Source organism: Hippoglossus hippoglossus, chromosome 9, assembly GCF_009819705.1.
Source record: "Hippoglossus hippoglossus isolate fHipHip1 chromosome 9, fHipHip1.pri, whole genome shotgun sequence".
Classification (NCBI taxonomy): domain Eukaryota; kingdom Metazoa; phylum Chordata; class Actinopteri; order Pleuronectiformes; family Pleuronectidae; genus Hippoglossus; species Hippoglossus hippoglossus.
The window spans coordinates 3,214,933-3,234,798 of NC_047159.1; the positions used below are offsets into that span (position 1 = coordinate 3,214,933).

At 43.0% G+C, this 19,866-nt stretch overlaps 4 non-coding genes across 4 annotated transcripts; all 4 read left to right on the forward strand.

The window, feature by feature from the left end:
- The first annotated feature begins 9,127 nt into the window (after window positions 1–9,127).
- Window positions 9,128–9,199, forward strand: trnac-gca. Its single transcript has one exon. It is a non-coding gene; the product is annotated as a tRNA-Cys (tRNA).
- A 934-nt stretch (window positions 9,200–10,133) lies between these two features.
- On the forward strand, window positions 10,134–10,205 carry trnac-gca. Its single transcript has one exon. It is a non-coding gene; the product is annotated as a tRNA-Cys (tRNA).
- A 480-nt stretch (window positions 10,206–10,685) lies between these two features.
- Window positions 10,686–10,757, forward strand: trnac-gca. The gene has a single exon. It is a non-coding gene; the product is annotated as a tRNA-Cys (tRNA).
- A 327-nt stretch (window positions 10,758–11,084) lies between these two features.
- trnac-gca lies at window positions 11,085–11,156 on the forward strand. Its single transcript has one exon. It is a non-coding gene; the product is annotated as a tRNA-Cys (tRNA).
- Window positions 11,157–19,866: the final 8,710 nt, after the last annotated feature.

Here is a 19,866-nt window from a genome sequence, read left to right on the forward strand (position 1 = left end):
AATTACAGACTCCGTGGTTGTGAACTCTCAGAGACTCACTTTGAAGTCGTGGCCTCAGCTCTGAAGTCAGACCCCTCACATCTGAGAGAACTGGATCTGAGTGGAAACGAGCTGCAGGATTCAGCAGTGAAGCTGCTGTGTTCTGGACTGGAGAGTCCAAACTGTCGACTGCAGACTCTGAGGTCCTTAAATCCTTCTTCACTTTTCAGACTTTCTTTCTTATTGGGTCATTATTTATTTAAATTGTCTCAGTTCTGCTCTGCTCACTGTCCCTCAGTCATCTGTCACTCACCCAGCCTGTCAGTCACATCCACCTCATCAACTCCATTCACCTGCACTCACCTGCTCCTGATCACTAAGAAAGTGTCAGTCAATAACATGTGGACTAAGGCCGAGCACTCGTCCTCCTCAGGTTTTCAAAATAAGACACATTCTTATTGAAACACGTTGGACAGTTGATAAGTATAGAAACAAACAGGAAGTGACTGTCAGGAGCCATCCCTACTTTAAACAGTGTTTAATTACACAAACCTGCTCAGTGACCAAACACAGAGAAGAAGCTGATGAATGAAACAATGGTCCAACATGTCTGATCTGATATTTATCTTCAGGTCACAGACTGGACTGAGGTCAGCAGCATGTTGAGAGACTGTGTTGACATGATGACGATCCACAACAACAGGAGGACACATTCAAATATTGATATTTCTTTATCCAGGTTGGATCAGTGCAGACTGTCAAAGATCAGCTGTTCTTCTCTGGCTTCCGCTCTGAGGTCAAACCCCTCTCATCTCAGAGAACTGGATCTGAGTAACAACAACCTGCAGGACTCAGCAGTGAAGAAGCTGTGCGGTTTTCTACAGAGTCCGACCTGTCGACTGGAGACTCTGAGGTCAGTTCACTGACTAACTTCTGTAAATCTCATATCTATAAAACAGCATTTATACACAATTTATCTCCTTTAATTCTAATTTAACATAATTCCTCTTCATACATAACTTGAATTCATTCATTAATTAATCTGTGACATTTTAAATATTCAGCTACTTGTTAAAACACTGAGTTTAGTTCTGGATTTCCTAAACTGATCTGCAGGACAGAGACCGGGTCCAAATAATCTATTTTTACTGAATCAGGACTCGTTTTTAGTCCAACATGTCTGATTTCATATTTATCTTCCATGTTATGAGTCTGTGTGACATGAATATGTGTCTGTTATTTTCACACATGAACTCAGTTTAATTTACAGTTAAGTTTTATTCTTTATCCAGGTTGTGGACCTGCAGTCTGTCAGAGATCAGCTGTTCTTCTCTGGCTTCAGCTCTGAGGTCAAACCCCTCTCATCTGAGAGAACTGAATCTGAGTCTAAACAACCTGCAGGACTCAGGAGTGAAGGAGCTGTGTGGTTTTCTACAGAGTCCAACCTGTCGACTGGAGACTCTGTGGTCAGACATCATGTTTAATGTTAAAGGTTGAGTGTGTAGGATTTAGTGACATCTAGTGGTGAAGTGTCATGTTGCAGCTAAACACGGGGAAAAACTACTAAAAACCCTTTTAACAGTGTAAACAAGGTAGAAACCTCAGAGAGCAACATGTGAGGATCCGTCTCCCAGGACGGACAGAAGTGCAATAGATGCCAAGTGTAACAGAGAACATCAGAAAGATCAGAGTATTTACAGCTTTGATTAGAATAAACAGTTTGTATCATAATGGAAGGTCAATGAATTGATGGAGTATTGTCAGTAATGGTCGAGTGTCTGAGGAGACATATTGTATATCAAGCAGTCCTGTTGCAATCATAGTCCACGGTCAGCAGCCACCTCGATTGTGGTGCACCACCATTATCAGATGCCAACACGATACAGGATCCGCCATACTGGATCCACCATTACGATCTCTGATACGCGAGCCACCATCATAATCCACAATGTGGCCGCGGCCCTGCATCTGCGGACGATAAGGCAAAGGGACTCCGGGGAAGAAGTCGAGTCAGTAACATGTATTGATGAGATATTAATTTCTTTGATGTGATAACGATTGAGAAGAGGAAGGAGAAGCTGGAAAGAGAAGCTCTGTGTGTCATGTGTCCCTCGACCTTCTAGACCTATAGCAGCATAACTAAGATCAGGTCTAAGACAAACCTGGACCGGCTCTAACTATAGGCTTTATCGTAAAGGAAGGTTTTAAGCCTACTCTTAAACGTACAGATGGTGTCTGCCTCCCGAACTGAAAGTGGGAGATGATTCCACAGGAGAGGAGCTTGATAGCTGAAAGCTCTGGCTCCTACTCTACTTTTAGAGACATTAGAGAGCACAGTGCTCCAGTGGGTTGATAAGGTACTAACAGCTCTTTGAGGTATAATGGTGCCATGTTATTAAGGGCCTTGAAGGTGAGGAGGAGAATTTTAAATTCTATTCTAGATTTAACCGGAAGCCAGTGTAGCGAAGCTAATACTGGAGAAATGTGGTCTCTTTTCTTTGTTCTTGTCAGGACACGTGCTGCAGAGTCTTTAACGACTTACTGCTGGAGCCTGATAATAAGGAATTACAATAATCAAGTCTGGATGTAACAAAGGCCTGGACTAGTTTTTCAGCATCTTTTTGAGAAACGAATTTATATATAAAGTATGTAAATATAAAGGATTTAAATATAAAGTATGTAAATATAAAGTATGTAAATATAAAGATAAATGTCTCATTCTAAAGTAAAGAAAACAACAACTGGTACATTTCAGATGAAACTAGTGAAAACATCTCTAGGATTCTTTTCCATTCGTCCGACTCGTTCACAGCAACAGGAACATGTGGGAACATTCAGACGAGGGGCGGAGCCAAAACACATATCTCCATGATAACCATGGTTACGTTAAGTTATGTTAAGTTACAGGTTCACTGTGAAGGAGTTAGTGACGTCTCCAGGTGTCGTACATGTGAACGTAGTCCACTTGTTCACGTGTACGACTCCTGAACATGTCCAGCAAGATATTAAGAGACATCTAGTGGTGAAGTTACATATTACAAACAACTGAACCCTGAGGACACGAGGACTTTCAAGCTGTTTTCAGTCATGAACTCTGTAAAATAGTGTCTGGACATTTTCTGGAGTTTGACTTTCACATATGAAGAACGGGTGGAGCAGCAGGAGGCCGGACATGACGTATAAATCCTGCTGTGGAAAGATCAGTGTTGTTGTTTACAGCTCATCCGGACGTCGGCCCTCATCACCAAAAGCTCTGGAATCTCCTCGTGTTTCCAAGTTGACGTCTTCGTCTTCTACGTGTACGGCTCCTCTTCTTCATCCTGAGATATTTGTGTTCTTCCAGTTTCACGTCCGTCACGTGTTAGAAACCTCATCAACACGTCCACTCGCTCTCTGTGAATCCTCTGGACATTCACCTGCTCTATTCTCACATGGACTTTATTAGGAGGCTGCAGGAAAAGTTCCAGAAAATGTCCAGAACAACTTGACTCAGACTTCAGGTCTGAAAACAGAGACAGTGATGTTTAGTCAAAGTCCTTTATTTTCACACATGAACTCAGTTTAATTTACAGTTAAGTTTTATTCTTTATCCAGGTTGTGGACCTGCAGACTGTCAAAGACCAGCTGTTCTTCTCTGGCTTCAGCTCTGAAGTCAAACCCCTCTCATCTGAGAAAACTGGGTCTGAGCTACAACAACCTGCAGGACTCAGGAGTGAAGGAGCTGTGTGGTTTTCTACAGAGTCCAACCTGTCGACTGGAGACTCTGAGGTCAGTTCACTGACTGACTTCTGTAGATCTCATATCTATAAAACAGCATTTATACACAATTTATCTCATTTAATTCTAATTTAACATAATTCCTCTTCATACATAACTTGAATCCATTCATTAATTAATCTGTGACATTTTAAATATTCAGCTACTTGTTAAAACACTGAGTTTAGTTCTGAATTTCCTAAACTGATCTGCAGGACAGAGACCGGGTCCAAATAATCTATTTTTACTGAATCAGGACTCGTTTTTAGTCCAACATGTCTGATTTCATATTTATCTTCCATGTTATGAGTCTGTGCTGACATGAATATGTGTCTGTTATTTTCACACATGAACTCAGTTTAATTTACAGTTAAGTTTTATTCTTTATCCAGGTTGTGGAACTGCAGACTGTCAGAGATCAGCTGTTCTTCTCTGGCTTCAGCTCTGAAGTCAAACCCCTCTCATCTGAGAGAACTGGATCTGAGTCTAAACAAAGACCTGCAGGACTCAGGAGTGACGAGGCTGTGTGGTTTTCTACAGAGTCCAACCTGTCGACTGAAGACTCTGAGGTCTGTTCACTAACTGACTTCTGCAGATCTCGTATCTATAAAACAGCATTTATACACAATGTATCTCCTTTAATTCTAATTTAACATAATTCCTCTTCATACATAACTTGAATCCATTCATTAATTAATCTGTGACATTTTAAATATTCAGCTACTTGTTAAAACACTGAGTTTAGTTCTGGATTTCCTAAACTGATCTGCAGGACAGAGACCGGGTCCAAATAATCTGTTTTTACTGAATCAGGACTCGTTTTTAGTCCAACATGTCTGATTTCATATTTATCTTCCATGTTATGAGTCTGTGTGACATGAATATGTGTCTGTTATTTTCACACATGAACTCAGTTTAATTTACAGTTAAGTTTTATTCTTTATCCAGGTTGGAGGACTGCAGACTGTCAAAGATCAGCTGTTCTTCTCTGGCTTCAGCTCTGAAGTCAAACCCCTCTCATCTGAGAGAACTGGATCTGAGTCTAAACAAAGACCTGCATGACTCAGGAGTGACGAGGCTGTGTGGTTTTCTACAGAGTCCAACCTGTCGACTGGAGACTCTGAGGTCAGTTCACTGACTGACTTTTGTAGATCTCATATCTATAAAACAGCATTTATACACAATTTATCTCATTTAATTCTAATTTAATATAATTCCTCTTCATACATAACTTGAATCCATTCATTAATTAATCTGTGACATTTTAAATATTCAGCTACTTGTTAAAACACTGAGTTTAGTTCTGGATTTCCTAATCTGATCTGCAGGACAGAGACCGGGTCCAAATAATCTATTTGTACTGAATCAGGACTCGTTTTTAGTCCAACATGTCTGATTTCATATTTATCTTCCATGTTATGAGTCTGTGTGACATGAATATGTGTCTGTTATTTTCACACATGAACTCAGTTTAATTTACAGTTAAGTTTTATTCTTTATCCAGGTTGTGGACCTGCAGTCTGTCAAAGACCAGCTGTTCTTCTCTGGCTTCAGCTCTGAGGTCAAACCCCTCTCATCTGAGAGAACTGGATCTGAGAGGAAACGACCTGCAGGACTCAGGAGTGAAGAAGCTGCTTGATCTACAGCAGAGTCCAACCTGGAGACTGGAGACTGTGAGGTCAGTAGATGGTTGGAGTCAGTCCACACTGCTTTCATCAGTATTTTACTAAACACAGTCAGTATCACAGATCCAGGGTCTGTGCTACCAAGCAGGATTTGTGGTTATCAGGTTAACTTCAGGTTTAGATTTTTCAGTCGTACGAAGCTCGTCCACTTCTGAACGAGGTAAATCACCATGGTAACTTCTGATGAACGGCTAACCTGCTCCAGGTTAAGTTGGAGATCGACCTGTATCAAAGCTCCGCCCACTGACCACAGTGACTCTACACTGTTGTGTGGTGCACACTCTCCTTAAAGGGACGGATAAGGGAAGTTTAAATCAACGTCTGGTTGGTTCAGTTGATCTCTAACTCACCCAGAACATCTCAATCTCTCCAGACTCATCCTGTCACCAAAACACCAGATGCACTCAGTCAGCTTCCTGAAGATAGGTCCATGTCTTTCTATTGAGGAGTGATGTCAGAGGTTTCACCACAGTGTTTGTCCTCAGAGACAGTGAGTCAGTGTGTCCTCAGATTCAGTGAGACAGTGTGTGTCCTCAGAGACAGTGTGTGTCCTCAAAGTCAGTGAGACAGTGTGTGTCCTCAGAGCCAGTGTGTGTCCTCAAAGTCAGTGAGACAGTGTGTGTCCTCAGAGCCAGTGAGACAGTGTGTCCTCAGATTCAGTGAGACAGTGTGTGTCCTCAGAGTCAGTGAGACAGTGTGTGTCCTCAGAGACAGTGTGTGTCCTCAAAGTCAGTGAGACAGTGTGTGTCCTCAGAGCCAGTGAGACAGTGTGTCCTCAGATTCAGTGAGACAGTGTGTGTCCTCAGAGTCAGTGAGACATTGTGTGTCCTCAGAGACAGTGAGACAGTGTGTCCTGAGATTCAGTGAGACAGTGTGTGTCCTCAGAGACAGTGAGACAGTGTGTGTCCTCAGAGTCAGTGAGACAGTGTGTGTCCTCAGAGACAGTGTGTGTCCTCAGAGTCAGTGAGACAGTGTGTCCTCAGGGACAGTGAGACAGTGTGTGTCCTAGGAGACAGTGTGTGTCCTCAGAGATAGTGAGACAGTGTGTGTCCTCAGAGATAGTGAGACAGTGTGTGTCCTCAGAGACAGTGTGTCAAACTAAAGCTCATTCTCGAGGCCACATCCTGGGATTCAAACGTTTCTCATCAAGAAGCTTCTTCTCGTCCACTCGTCTTGTTAGTAAACAACAGATTCAGATCTCGTGGCCTCGAGTTATTTATCTCGTTCACACACGTTATTATGTCGTGGTCACGTAATATATTTTTACCAAATGCCACCAGGGGGCGCTGTAACTTACACATTGACACGATCCCAGATGTTTTACCAGCTGTTCTTCCTGCATTTAGCAGCTGTGACTGAGTTTCTTTTATTCTGGATCATGTGTTTGTTCTCCTCTGATTTTTATTATAGAACAGTTTGATCCTTGTTGTGAAATATGAGGCTCTGCTGTCAGTCAAACTGTCCATGTCTGTGATTGGTCATACTCAGTAGACCCCGCCCCTTTTATGTGCACGCTCAGATCTCGTTGAGGAAAACCTGAGTTAACTTAACGAGTTGATAACCAGCGTCATGTGACCACTTAGCCTGACTGTGTCTGTCAGGTTCAGTTGAGCTGGATCTCAGAAAGATCTCCTGGACATGTTGAAGTGTCTTCGTAGTTCAGGCCTCAGTGTTTCCTCAGTGAAGCTGTGAGAGGAGAATGAGGACAGACGTCAGGATTGGACAGAGACACAGAGAGACAACAGTCGGCCAATCAGACGAGCCACAAGCTGCTTGGGATCATTTGATTGAGTTGACGTGAAGACGACAGTTGTTGTTGTTTTCATGTGAACAGGAAATGAAGCTGGACCACAGCTGACAGCCTCACACGAGGAACAGAGACGGTGTCGTCTTCATCTGATCTGAGACAGTTTGTTCTCTCACTTCATCAGTGAAGAACTGATCAGGTGGATCTTTGTCACAGCTCTGAGATCAGTGGGACTGAAGCCTCTCATCATCACCATGGTAACCAGGAGCTCTTTATACAGACCAGAACCTCTGCTGAGGTCCATCTGTCTCATCTGGTCCCAGTTTGTCAGAAGCAGATGTTCATCAACACACAGTGAAACATGTCTTCACCTGTAACAGCAGTAAATCCACCTCTCAGGTGTCCACTCTGCACTTTGACATGCAGAGGAAACACACTTAGCTCTTAGCGTGTTCATTCCAACACGTGAACATGAAGCAGAGAGGAAGCTGCTCCACCTCTGAACAGGACTGAAGTCCCTGCTGCTCTTTCTACTGGATGTGCTGCATCACTGACTCACAGCTGATGAAGTGAGTCTCTGTAACACTGATGTCTTCTTCTCTCAACAGGTGGGAGGGTGATCTGTGGATGAGTGTGAAGAGGACAGTGTGTGTGAACGGAGGCTGAGCTGTGTCCTGAGGATCCAGAGGCTGAAGCAGCAGCAGCTTGTGTGTAGAGCGGCTCTGACTGGGCCTTGTTGCTGGGAGGCAGAGTGGAGACAGAGCTCCAGAGGAATCAGAGGAGGTTGTTGTAATATGTGACTTCACCACTAGATGGCCCTCGCTACCAATTGTGTTTATTCACATGAATGATGTGTTTATTGAAATGACACAACACAAGCAGAATATATAAACCCTCTATAAAGAGTCACATATATGTGTTTAAGTTTCCTTTATGCTTTTTTTGTTGTTTTTACATCATAGATAGGGGAGAAAACATTCTGGCAGATATAATGAAAAGAAAGACCTGCTTGTATTAAAATGATTTTTTAAGAGGTGATTTTAAAAGATGTCAGTGATTCTGCAGCCTCAGATCATCTGGCAGGAAGCTCCAGGGCTGAGGAGCTCTGACCCGGTCACCTCAGGACGAGCCAGCGGAGCCACGCTGGAGGACCCGAGGCTCCACTGCAGCTCGCAGGGGAGCAGTAATGTTAAGTGAATACAGATACATGTTTCCTTTTCGACACACAGCCTTACCTCCTAGCACCAAAAGACTCATATCACATCACTTTTTACTTCCTGATGAACATGGTAACACAATTTTGTTCACTGGTCAAAAAAACCCTCTGACTCTCACAAACATCTGGCTTTTGTTTGCAATGGAAAAGGCAAAATGAGTCAATCGCTTTTCTAGCAGGTTTATCTGAATTTAAAAAATTGAATGTGAACACCCGCTAATGTTGGGTGTTGAAGAAGTGTTAAGGAAAAGAGAGTATTTTTTATATTTTTGATGCATAAATGGTGAATGGTTTGCATTTATATAGTGGTTTTCTACTCCTGCTGACCATTCACTCATTCACACGCACATTCATACAGTGCAGATATGCGCAGGTACATTTTTTAACTCAAAACGTTTCAAATAAAGGAATATTTCAGATTGCAAATTGGATTTTAGATTTGCTGACGATCCTTGGAAATGGAACTGAAAACTACTGGATGTTAGTTTGAGCAGCAGAATGTAAATCTGACCATTTGAAAACCAGACAAACGAGATGAATCCTCTCTCCTCTCTGGGATGCAGCGCTTGACACAACGTTTGGTAAAATGACGACACCACGCTGCCCCCAGGTGGAAAGGAGCAGCATGGTGGGAATTGTGGGAAAACCAACAGACCCTGCCAGGCATCATGTGACCCAGGAGCTGCACGTCGGCTGTTCCTGTCTGAGTAAAGAACAATGACACAGATCAGGAGGTGAACATGTGGGGGTATAGCTCAGTGGTAGAGCATTTGACTGCAGATCAAGAGGTCTCTGGTTCAAGTCCGGATGCCCCCTGAGCAACACTTATGCCACAAACTCCTGTCTTCTACACACTGGACAATGAACATGTCTGAAGTGACATGAATAAAACCAACAGGGGGAGAACAGAGTCATCATGTGTTTCTTTCTTACACATTAATGTACGTTAATACTAAATAACATTAATAACACATTACCGACGGTCCAGACTTGCCTTCAGGATGATGCCTGCTTCCTGGTTGTCGTTCTCCAGCTGCCTGCTCATCTCCTGCAGTAGCTCCATTCCCAGCTGATCCACCAGGGTCTTTTTTTTGTGGTACTCCACAGCCGCTGAGACCCAGCCCGCTCTGAACAAACCATAACAATATAAGCACTAGTGTAGGGGGGGGGGGGACATACCTGACACAGCAATGAACCTGAGCTTACGTGTGGAGACGCCTTTACCTTAGAGCCTCGATCCTGGCCTGCAGGGTTTGGAAGCTGATCCTCTGGTCCTTTAGCTCCACCATCACCTCCTGACTGCTCAGGCTCCGTTGCTTCAGCATCTGAAGAAGGAGAGAAACAACATTGAAACCCGGTAAAGACAGTTCCATCTTTTTGTTGGACAGGTGCAGAACTCATCAGCTGGAGATGAGGAAGTATCCAGTGGAAACTGATTGAAACATTAATCTGTTGCTTTAAAAATCTACATTATACGGGAAATTCTTTGGTCAAAAGCATTGACCGTGACAGTTGAAGTGGTAAGATCTTTATCGACCCGTCCTGCAACCAAGGTCCAATAAAAAATGAAAAAGGATAAAGAAGAAACCTAAAGCCTCTGTGTTTTAGTTCTGCTGCTGCGGCACATGTCCTCACCTGAAGTTTGTTCACCTGCTGCAGGTTTTAGACCTGTGTGATAACCTTCACCTCTCATGTCCTGTCTGTATATCCTACAGTATCATTTCTCTCATATGCACTGAACATGGGGCGGGGGGGTATAGCTCAGTGGTAGAGCATTTGACTGCAGATCAAGAGGTCTCTGGTTCAAATCCAGATGCCCCCTGAGCAACACTTATGCCAACTCACAACAGCCACACGCTGCCAAGGATAAAACAACGTCCGTCTCATGAAGCATGTGATGAAAGAAGTGAACAGGAGAATATATCAGTGTTAGACAGAGTTCCCTCTTTCACCTCAAAATGTGTTCATTTCTTACATCGTGACATGGCTCCAACGACAGTCAGTAAATCATCACATCGTTGATTTACAGTCTCGTGACAAAGCTCTGGTAACTTGTGTTCCTCTCGTATTTTTCAAACTTAACCAACAACTGATGAATCCTCTCTCCTCTCTGGGATGCAGCGCTTGACACAACGTTTGGTAAAATGACGACACCACGCTGCCCCCAGGTGGAAAGGAGCAGCATGGTGGGAATTGTGGGAAAACCAACAGACCCTGCCAGGCATCATGTGACCCAGGAGCTGCACGACGGCTGTTCCTGTCTGAGTAAAGAACAATGACACAGATCATGAGGTGAACATGTGGGGGTATAGCTCAGTGGTAGAGCATTTGACTGCAGATCAAGAGGTCTCTGGTTCAAGTCCGGATGCCCCCTGAGCAACACTTATGCCAACTTAGACTCAGTGCCACAAACCATATTCCTGTCTTCTACACACTGGACAATAAACACACAATGAATGTCTGAGGAAACATAAATAAAACCAACAGGAGGAGAACAGGGTCGCCTTCTTCTCGTCATCATGTGTTTCTTTCTTACACATTAATGTACATTAATGCCAGAAGAACTCTGTCTGTTGCATCTGAGGTTTTTATCAGTTTGTCAGATGTTCTTACCTGAAGTTTGTTCACCTGCTGCAGGTTTTAGACCTGCGTGATAACCCTAACCTGTCATATATCCTGTCTGACTATAAACTGTACAACGGGGGGTATAGCTCAGTGGTAGAGCATTTGACTGCAGATCAAGAGGTCTCTGGTTCAATTCCGGATGCCCCCTGAGTCTAATTTATATCAACTCTCCACAGAGATGCTGCCAATGACCATGTGATGTCTGTGTCTTCTACATTCTGGATAACACATGATAAATGTCTAACTACCACCTATAAAGACTTATTTCCACCAAACTGTCACACATCTATATTTCTATAATATTCAGGGATTAAATAATTTATAATCTGAGTATTGAAAAGAGAAATTTAATCTCACCTCTGCAACTCTTCGTCCATATGATGCAGTTGTGTAAAACCACCTTCCTCTGTTTCCAGACGCCATGTTTGTGTCTCTGTCTCCTTCCTGTAGATTTACTGGCTTCACGTTGTTTATCTGCACTTTTAAAATCTGGTTTCATACAAAATCTGAAGAAAAATAAATTTATACAAACTAAGGAAAAAAAATGCTGCCTTCAAGGACAGCTCGTAAAGTTCCAATCTTTATGAATAATGTAATTTAATGTAATGTAATGTAATGTAATATAATGTGATGTAATATAATATAATATAATATAAATAGGATTATATTTTCATAAAAGACATTGCTATGTTGGTTACCAGGGATCGCTCCACTCTTTTATCAATTGTAATAATATATAATATGTATATAAAAATGATCTTTTCTCCAAGACACTCTGAATGCATCAGTGAAGTAATTCCCCACTTGTTACTGATTACTAAAACAATATAAAAACAACGTGAACATGTAATGTAATGCATTATAAAGATGTAGTGGAGTAGAAAGATGTTTGCTGATACGTGGAGTAAAAGTGAAAAGTACCTGAAAATGAAAAATGTACTTAAGTACAGTAACAAAGTAAATGTACTTTGTTACATCCCACCCCTGGTGGAGACTTCTTCCATGTGGTCTGGTTGAGGCTGAGTTTCCATGTCGCTGCAGCTCCAGCTCCTCAGCGACAGAGGTCAGTCAAGGCCGCGGGTTCCAGATCCCTCCTCTCAGGTCACATCAGTTCACATCGGCAGCTGTGCAGTGGAAATCAAACCTGCTGCAGAAAAACATCGTCGTGTTTACACAGACGTGTTTGTGAGACAGACAGACTGACAGACACACACTCTCTCACCTGCAGCAGGAATGCAGCCAAGTGGAGCGACGAGAAAATAACTGTTATGAAATGTGAAGAGGTCAATGAGTCAGTTCATCAGACGCGCTGACTCAATGTTTTTCCAGTGTCCTGAAACCTCACCCGGGAATACCATTGTGATGAAGAGCTGCAGGAGGCTTTGTGTCATTTTAAGATATTCATGCAACTACTCGGAGTCCAAATATCACAGAGCAGAAGATCATCAAGCATGAAAACAAAGAAATACAACACTGTAGTTTTTAATTACCTATATTCAAGACTTTTAATATAATTTAACATAACGACTTTGCTTGTCACGTGACACATAAACAGAACCACCCATCCCTTATCTAGATTTCTTATCCTGTCTCCCATGTGCTACTTCACCTTGAGTTTATCATTTCAGACACACAACCAACCCCTGATGAAAATATTCACCCTCATTAATCAGTCCAATAAATCCAATAAATTATCATCATGGAATGGAAAGGTGAATGGATCTTCTGAGTACTGATATGACCCTGAAACACAATCAATCTTCACATGCTTTAAGTATCACAAGTAAAAGTATGCACTGCAGAAAATAATCCCTGTTGCACCATTATACATAATATGATTAGATTATTATTTGTCATGGATTCATGTGCAAAGCAGCATTTTACTGTTGTAGCTGCTTGAGGTGCAGCTCATTTTTAAACTCATTTAAACAAGACTGAAACTAATAATTATTTTCATTATGGATTGATCTCCTGGTTGTGTTCTTATTTTATCGTTTCATTTAAAACTGAAGTAATTTAAAGTAATTCAACTAAACAATGTGAAATATCTGGATCAGCTGCAGATAGTTTATCTTAACGTCGCCACACTTGAGGTTTGATGTGAAGTAAAAATGCTTTGAAACGCAAAAGATTCCCACCACATCCGACTCGGATTTTATCAGAAACCTGCAGCAAGTGGAGATTTGCTGACGCGAACTCAAAACAACTCATTATTTGGCCGCAGAAGATGATGATGCATGACACGCATATGGGGGAAACAAAGATAAGGAGCCGCAGCAGAACACATTTCTGTCTCTGTTTTGATCCCCCGTCTTTCCGCCTTCACCACTTTGGCCTTTTTCGTTGTTGTGGCGAGGCCTGCCAGGGGTCAGCCGGGGTCGCGCCAAACACAGAGAACGAGGGTAAATGCCCTCAAACTCACTAATAACCCCTGGTGAGGTCGCCTAACCCCCTCCAAGGTCATTTTTCACAGCGTCGGAGGAGGCAGGCGGCTGGACGGCGGCCGCTTCCATCCACTCGTCTGGTTCGCATTAAATGGACACATGTGGTCTCCGTTTTGAGAAGTGCGGCTGACACGAACCCATAACCAGCCGTATGACAAAAGGCAGCGGATTCAGGCAACACTTTGCTCAGGGTCAGTGTTTCACTTTAAACAGGAGGTACTGCATGGGCAGGAAGCGTGTACGATTTGATTTAAGCCCTTCGTTAAGGATGGCGGAGTGTCACTGCGATATGGAGCAGTTGATCTGAGGGGGACTTTGTGGACGATGGGAATCTACTGCCAGGAGGACGCACGTTTGATGTTTCGGCTCAAACTTACATATCACATGTCAGACTGTTACAGCTGCGAGTTGCTGTAAAACACAAGACGACTCTTCTGTCCACGACCGAGATTTATCCTCCAGCTCCGCACACAATAGCTCAGTGTGTAGCTCAGGGACACATGGCGGGTGATGGACACGTTAGCTGTGGCAGGGATCAAACCTGTGACCTTTTTTTTACGAGCGGACAATCTGTCTAACTACCGGACCACCCTGCAAAGCCGAACAGCCACTGGATACTTTGATAAAGGGGACGAGTCTGATCCAGAACCAACACTGAACACATCCCACTAACAAGCATCGTGTGATTGAAACATCTCTTTCCTCTGTGTGGACCCTATCACCTTCTGTGTGTTTGGTAGAAACTAGATAGAAGCTTATGGATAATACTGAGGAGAGAAGGTCTAATCAGTGGCTCTTCTGGAACCTTCACTCACATCCCATGATCCTCTTCAGCACATGGTCGCTTTAAGCACTTTCTCCTCCATGTTACTTTAAAAGCTTGAGGTCAAAGTTTCGCAGTTTGCGTCACAATTGAGCTGATGTTCTGAAGCGCTCGACCATTTCAGGTTGATGATTCACGTCTTCAGCGAACAGTTTTCTACAGGCAGGGGAACCAGAACCTTTGGATTTGTTTATATAGATAAAATATAGAAAAAAGACGTTATGGTTTAAAGGACGATGCTGAGGCCTTTCTGAGTTTTTCTCTTCTGAGGGAGGTGAAAGTTTGAAACGTCGGCTTAAAGTAGTTGCAGGTGTCAAAGCTCATTTCCCTCTTTCACGGGAATTAATTCCATCAGTGATTCATTGTGTCACACTCTCTGCCTGTTCTCAGTCACCTGAAACCAACAGGAAGAGCCTCCTCAGCTCGCCGACTTTCACGCAGCATGAACACAGATGATTTGCACACACACACACAGTAGCTCACGTTCAGAAGGTGGGACGTCATTGTTTTTTCGCAGGTAGGAAGTGAATCTCAAGCCTCAAATTCTCACGTCGAGACCTCAAGAGACAAAGTAGAGTGAATTCGGGGATAATCTGGGACTTATTCCCGAAACTCTGTTTTATACATAAAATCAGTTTATCATACCTTCCTGTTATCCTCAGGATGTTTCCTAACCACACCAGAAAAGAGAAAGAGGAGACATGGCCCAGCTTCTTGTGATCTTTGGGCCAGAACAGAAAATACTGGGATGGGTCACTTTTTAATCTGGGACACTTGTATTGTGTATAAGTGTTGACTGACTTTATCACTGAATGTTAACATGTTGAATTGTAACAAACAAATCTGGCTTAAATAAAGAGTCGTTTGCCGTTTGGCTCCACACTTTGTTACTTCTAATGGTTAAGCAGAAACTGAATCAAACGTTTTCCAATAATATTGTTTCGAAGAGGCAGAGATTTTAGGATGATCCCTGCTCTCACAGAAACAGAAAATTGTAAGATTAAGGTCGTTTTCACTCCCGTGTGTCTCTTGGTGCAGAGACTCTTCCATACGGGTGTGAAAGGTGCTTCGGACCACTGTTCAAACCCAGTGACCCAGTTCATTCATTTTCCCCCGTCCAACGTCATCAGATCCGAACGCGTCTACAATCAAAGTCATGTGTAGATGGATGCCCACGTAGGTGATGACGACAGGTTCAAGTCCGTGTGGTTTGAAGTCAATTTCACAAACAGACTTCGTGCTCTACTTGGGTCAAACTGAAATATGAAGTTTCATCTTCACACTGTTTAGTATTTCAGAGCAAAGCCCTTCATGTGCACATTAACCAGAAATAAATATCCATAACTTCATTAAAAAAATTATCCGATGCTAGCAGCTGCAACTTAGTTCCAGGTCTGCATCTAATCCTTTCAGCATCTCCCCCTCGCCCAGGTGAAATCAACCCAGGGATCTCTTCAGATGAAAAGCCTTTGTGGTTTCCATCTGGTCCCGAGGCAGCAGCTGTTGCTCCGTCATGAATGGAAGCATGGACGTGTTTATCGCATGCACAGGCTCTCCTGATAGAGCGCCGTCTTTTGCTTTTGGTAAAAATTCAGAAACCATAAAAGGCCCACAACAAAAGTGCCCAGCGTGACATTCCTGTGAGCTAATGCTGAGTTGGTGTTTGCATGTGTGTGTTGGGGGTTGCTCATTCCAAGAGCTTGGCTTGGTTAACCCTCACTGCATCTGCTCGTACACACACCTGGGCGAGGGGGAGCCACCCGGACTTCAAACTCTATTGATGAAGTTCATTTAAAGGCACCTATACGTTTTCTCTGGAGCAGAAAGTGGTTTTGTTTTACCAGGAGCACACGGTGGCAAAGTTTTCTTTCCAAGAACTTTGGCCATCTTTGGGTTTACAAGACAAGAGGTTGTAATACGTGCTCCGGTTAGAATTAACTGGACATAACAGCGACTCGCTTTTGGAAAGTGACGGGGCTAGCTGGTTAGCATATTCACTTTGGTGGAAGCAGATCAGAAAAAGCTTTGTTTTCCACCACTAGCTACATATAAAAATCTTACAAAATTCGCCCTTAAAGACTTAGATATGAAGATATGACAATAAAATCAAGGCTGGAGAAGAAAGCTTGTGTCCAGCATGATAAAATCTGAATATAATCACTCCACCATGATCGCCTGATGGGCCTTTGAGCAAGGCACAACATCCTGTGACTGTGGTTGGACTTGACAGAGAAGCTTTTGATTGTTGAGGTGTGGAAAAGTTTGAAGTTTGGACAACAATGTTGATACCAATGGAATGTGGGATACCCCACGCCGATCATGAGGGGAATTGGTATTGATTGATTTCAGTCAAAAGAAAACTGGTTCCTGCTCGTTGCAAACCAATAATCTTTCAAACTGTAGGCGGCAGTGCATTGAAAACTTGTGGATTCCCACGTGTCCCAGTCCGTGTGTCTGAGATGAGCGGACAGGTGAAAGGAAAAGAGCATCTAGTGGTCACGAGAGAAACTGCATCCCAAAGCAGTTCATCATTGTTTTTCCTTTTTGCGCTTGACTATGTCAAGTTGACTATGCCATGTTCTCATTAGGACTTTTACAGTTGCTGTGTTTAAATGACATCATTGTCCTGACACCCTTAATCACCATGTCATGTGAAACTCCAGTTGTTTTTCAGCATTCCCCCGCACCAGTGTCACTTACGCAGAATACTATATTTATGGGACTTGGCAGTGACTTGAATCCTGATTCTGAAGCGTATTTCTGGTGTAATTGAGAGCCGCTGTCATCTGCTGGAACTCTGCCACCTCTTGTAAAAAACACTGAGGAGGAAAATGTATTGGTACCATCTGTGTGGAGCATGAGATAACTTGTTTATATAATTCACGTTACGACAATGGCCAGTGCAGTGCAGGTAATTTAGAGCTACATGAGCAGGTAAAGAGACAATAAAGAGTTTGTGGAAGGTTCAGATCAAAAACACTCTTCTCTCGAACACAATCAAAATATACAGAGTGCGATTAAAACCCAAACGATCTGAGGTGAAGCTACAAACCTTCCTCAGATGCCCGAGATGAGATGAAGCGAACTGGGGAACTTAAACAGGAAAAACACTTGTGCTTGTACCTATACACTATAATTATAATGACTTATTACATATAGCAAATGAGCTATTGCAATGTAAACACTTAGGTTAGTTCAGAACACCACAGCCAAACAACAGGATCAAACACAGAAAGCCCAATTACAGCCAACTTTTTGATGTTGATATTTCGATCGCTTGTTTCTGGATCGTTATGAGTTTGGCACGATATCTTCATTCCCTGACCAACAGTTATCTGGCAAGTGAAAGCAAAACTTTGTGGTTCTGTACCTGATATAAAATTCTAAAAAACAAAAATCCAGCTTTGGAACGGATCCCTTTTTTTAATGGGGCTCGCTTCATATGTTCAGAGAGGAACCAGCGCCCGGCAAAGAATGAATGAGGAAACATTTGGTATGTTTGCAATTACAATTCAAACCGAGTTTACACTTCCAGCCTCCGGGAAATAACCAGAATATTCCTGCAACACATGCAGACAAAAGCTCTCACCTTGTCCCACCTGATGCCATCTGACTGCAGCCATGTAAAGGAAGTATTAAAACCTTTCATCGTGTTATACTTGTTACAGTTCCCGTTTCCATTTCATTACTTCAGGAAACTCCTCCGCGCTGCAAACTACTCGCTGAAAGTGGGTTTTGACCAATATTTAATTTGTGCAATGACACAGTTGGTAGGTAATGCATTTGTAGAGGAACAAGCCATTTTAATGACAGTGCTCCCCCCCCACACAAGTGCAAATGTACTACCAACCTAAATGCTCTACAAAAAAGTTCTGGGTCTGTTGTTCTTCTAAATATAGCTCCACCACACTGGAATCAAAAGCTAGCCAGGCTAACTGCTTCCAGTCCTAATGGTGAGCTAAGCTAATTGCCGGACTCCAGCTCTGTCTGCAAGAAAACAAACCCTTCTTATCTTTTCATCTCACTCTGCAAGAAAACAAACAAGCACACTCCCCGAAAAAATCTTGAACCTTTCATTTTTGCCGCTGCCCCTCGGATGGACTGTGCATCACACGAGTCAAGACAAGAGTCATTCTGTGAGGGGATACGATGTTAAAAATACTCAGACAGTTGTTTGTTCATAGCTGTGACTTGTTTCTGGGCCAATGTCACAAATGCAACCTACAGGTTTTATCACCCAACACACTTGCAGCTTAAACATGAGGGTAAAGGCCAAACAGCGCTGACATTTGACCAATCCAGTAACCGCCTTGAATCTAATTGGCCACCGTACGTAATACATCTGCATGTAGTAACATTAATTACAGTTTCCTCTCCAGAAATGAGCAGTGTCACCTTCCTGGAAAGCTTTTTCCCTTTTCTCTTTCATTACACTCAGATTTTATTAGAACTTCTTTTTTCATCACCAAAGAGCCTGCGGAAATCTGACAGCCATTACACAGGAAAGCACCGCTGAAGTCTTTACTGCTATTAGTGGTCGTAATTATAGAAATGATCTCAAACCGACTCACAAAGAGTTATTTTCTGAACAAAGGGACCGAGGCGGGTCACAAACCACCGGTGAGTCCGGCAGGGGAGCTTCATTCTTCTGCCTCACACACTCTGAACCCCCTTTTCTTTGAAACATTTTAATTGAGTACTTTGCCTTATGGGGGACTTTGTTTCTGAGGGTTACACGAGAGGATTGATTAATCTCCTGCCTGTGCATTAACTACAGGGCTGAAGTGAGGAGGTGGTCGGCCTAACTGGAACCAGACTGGCTCAGTTCAAAGTTCAAACATCCACCTTCCAGCACCTGCAAAGCCCATTAAACATCAGGCTGTATCCTGTTTGTTTAAACTGTGCAAATACAGAAATGTATATGTTTAAAAAAAAAAAGAGGAATGTATTTATCTGCCAGAACTTCTGTGCAGTGTCTCAGCTGTGATTCCCCCTAAAACCTCCCTTATTTGGAAGTTTACATTCTACAACGGTGGATATTTTATAGGTTTTTCCTGAATCTCACCTCATGTCATGAGGAAATCAAGCCGTCCATCTCCAAGTGTAGTGATTTAAAAACTTTCTGAAGAATTAAGGATTTAAGTTACTTGAATGTAAGTTTTCTCTGCCGCCAAATGTGGATTCTCTCCAGGAATAGGTGGTGGTGATGGTGTCTGGCTGAGAGATTCAACCACTGTTCACACAAGAGATCATGATACTACTGCCTCCAAGCAGCACTTCTTCAGTTCTACTTCTGGATGCTACAACGACTCGTAATTGCAAAAGTGACGAGACAGGCTAGCTGGTTAGCACGCTAACTTCAGAAGAGAAGCACAACAACAGTCAGCAGTGATGTTGCTTTTCAACCACAGACCCAGGATGGACGTGGGCGCTGCCGTCTCGCGATCGTGACACCATTTGGAGCCAGAATCTGCACAGTGGAGATCATAGAGCGGAGCCGCATCATCAAATAACTAATAAAAAACCCAAACTTATGAGCTGCGTCTCGGTCCAGGGGTCGCATCCATCGGACGCTGCGTTTAAAGACCCAT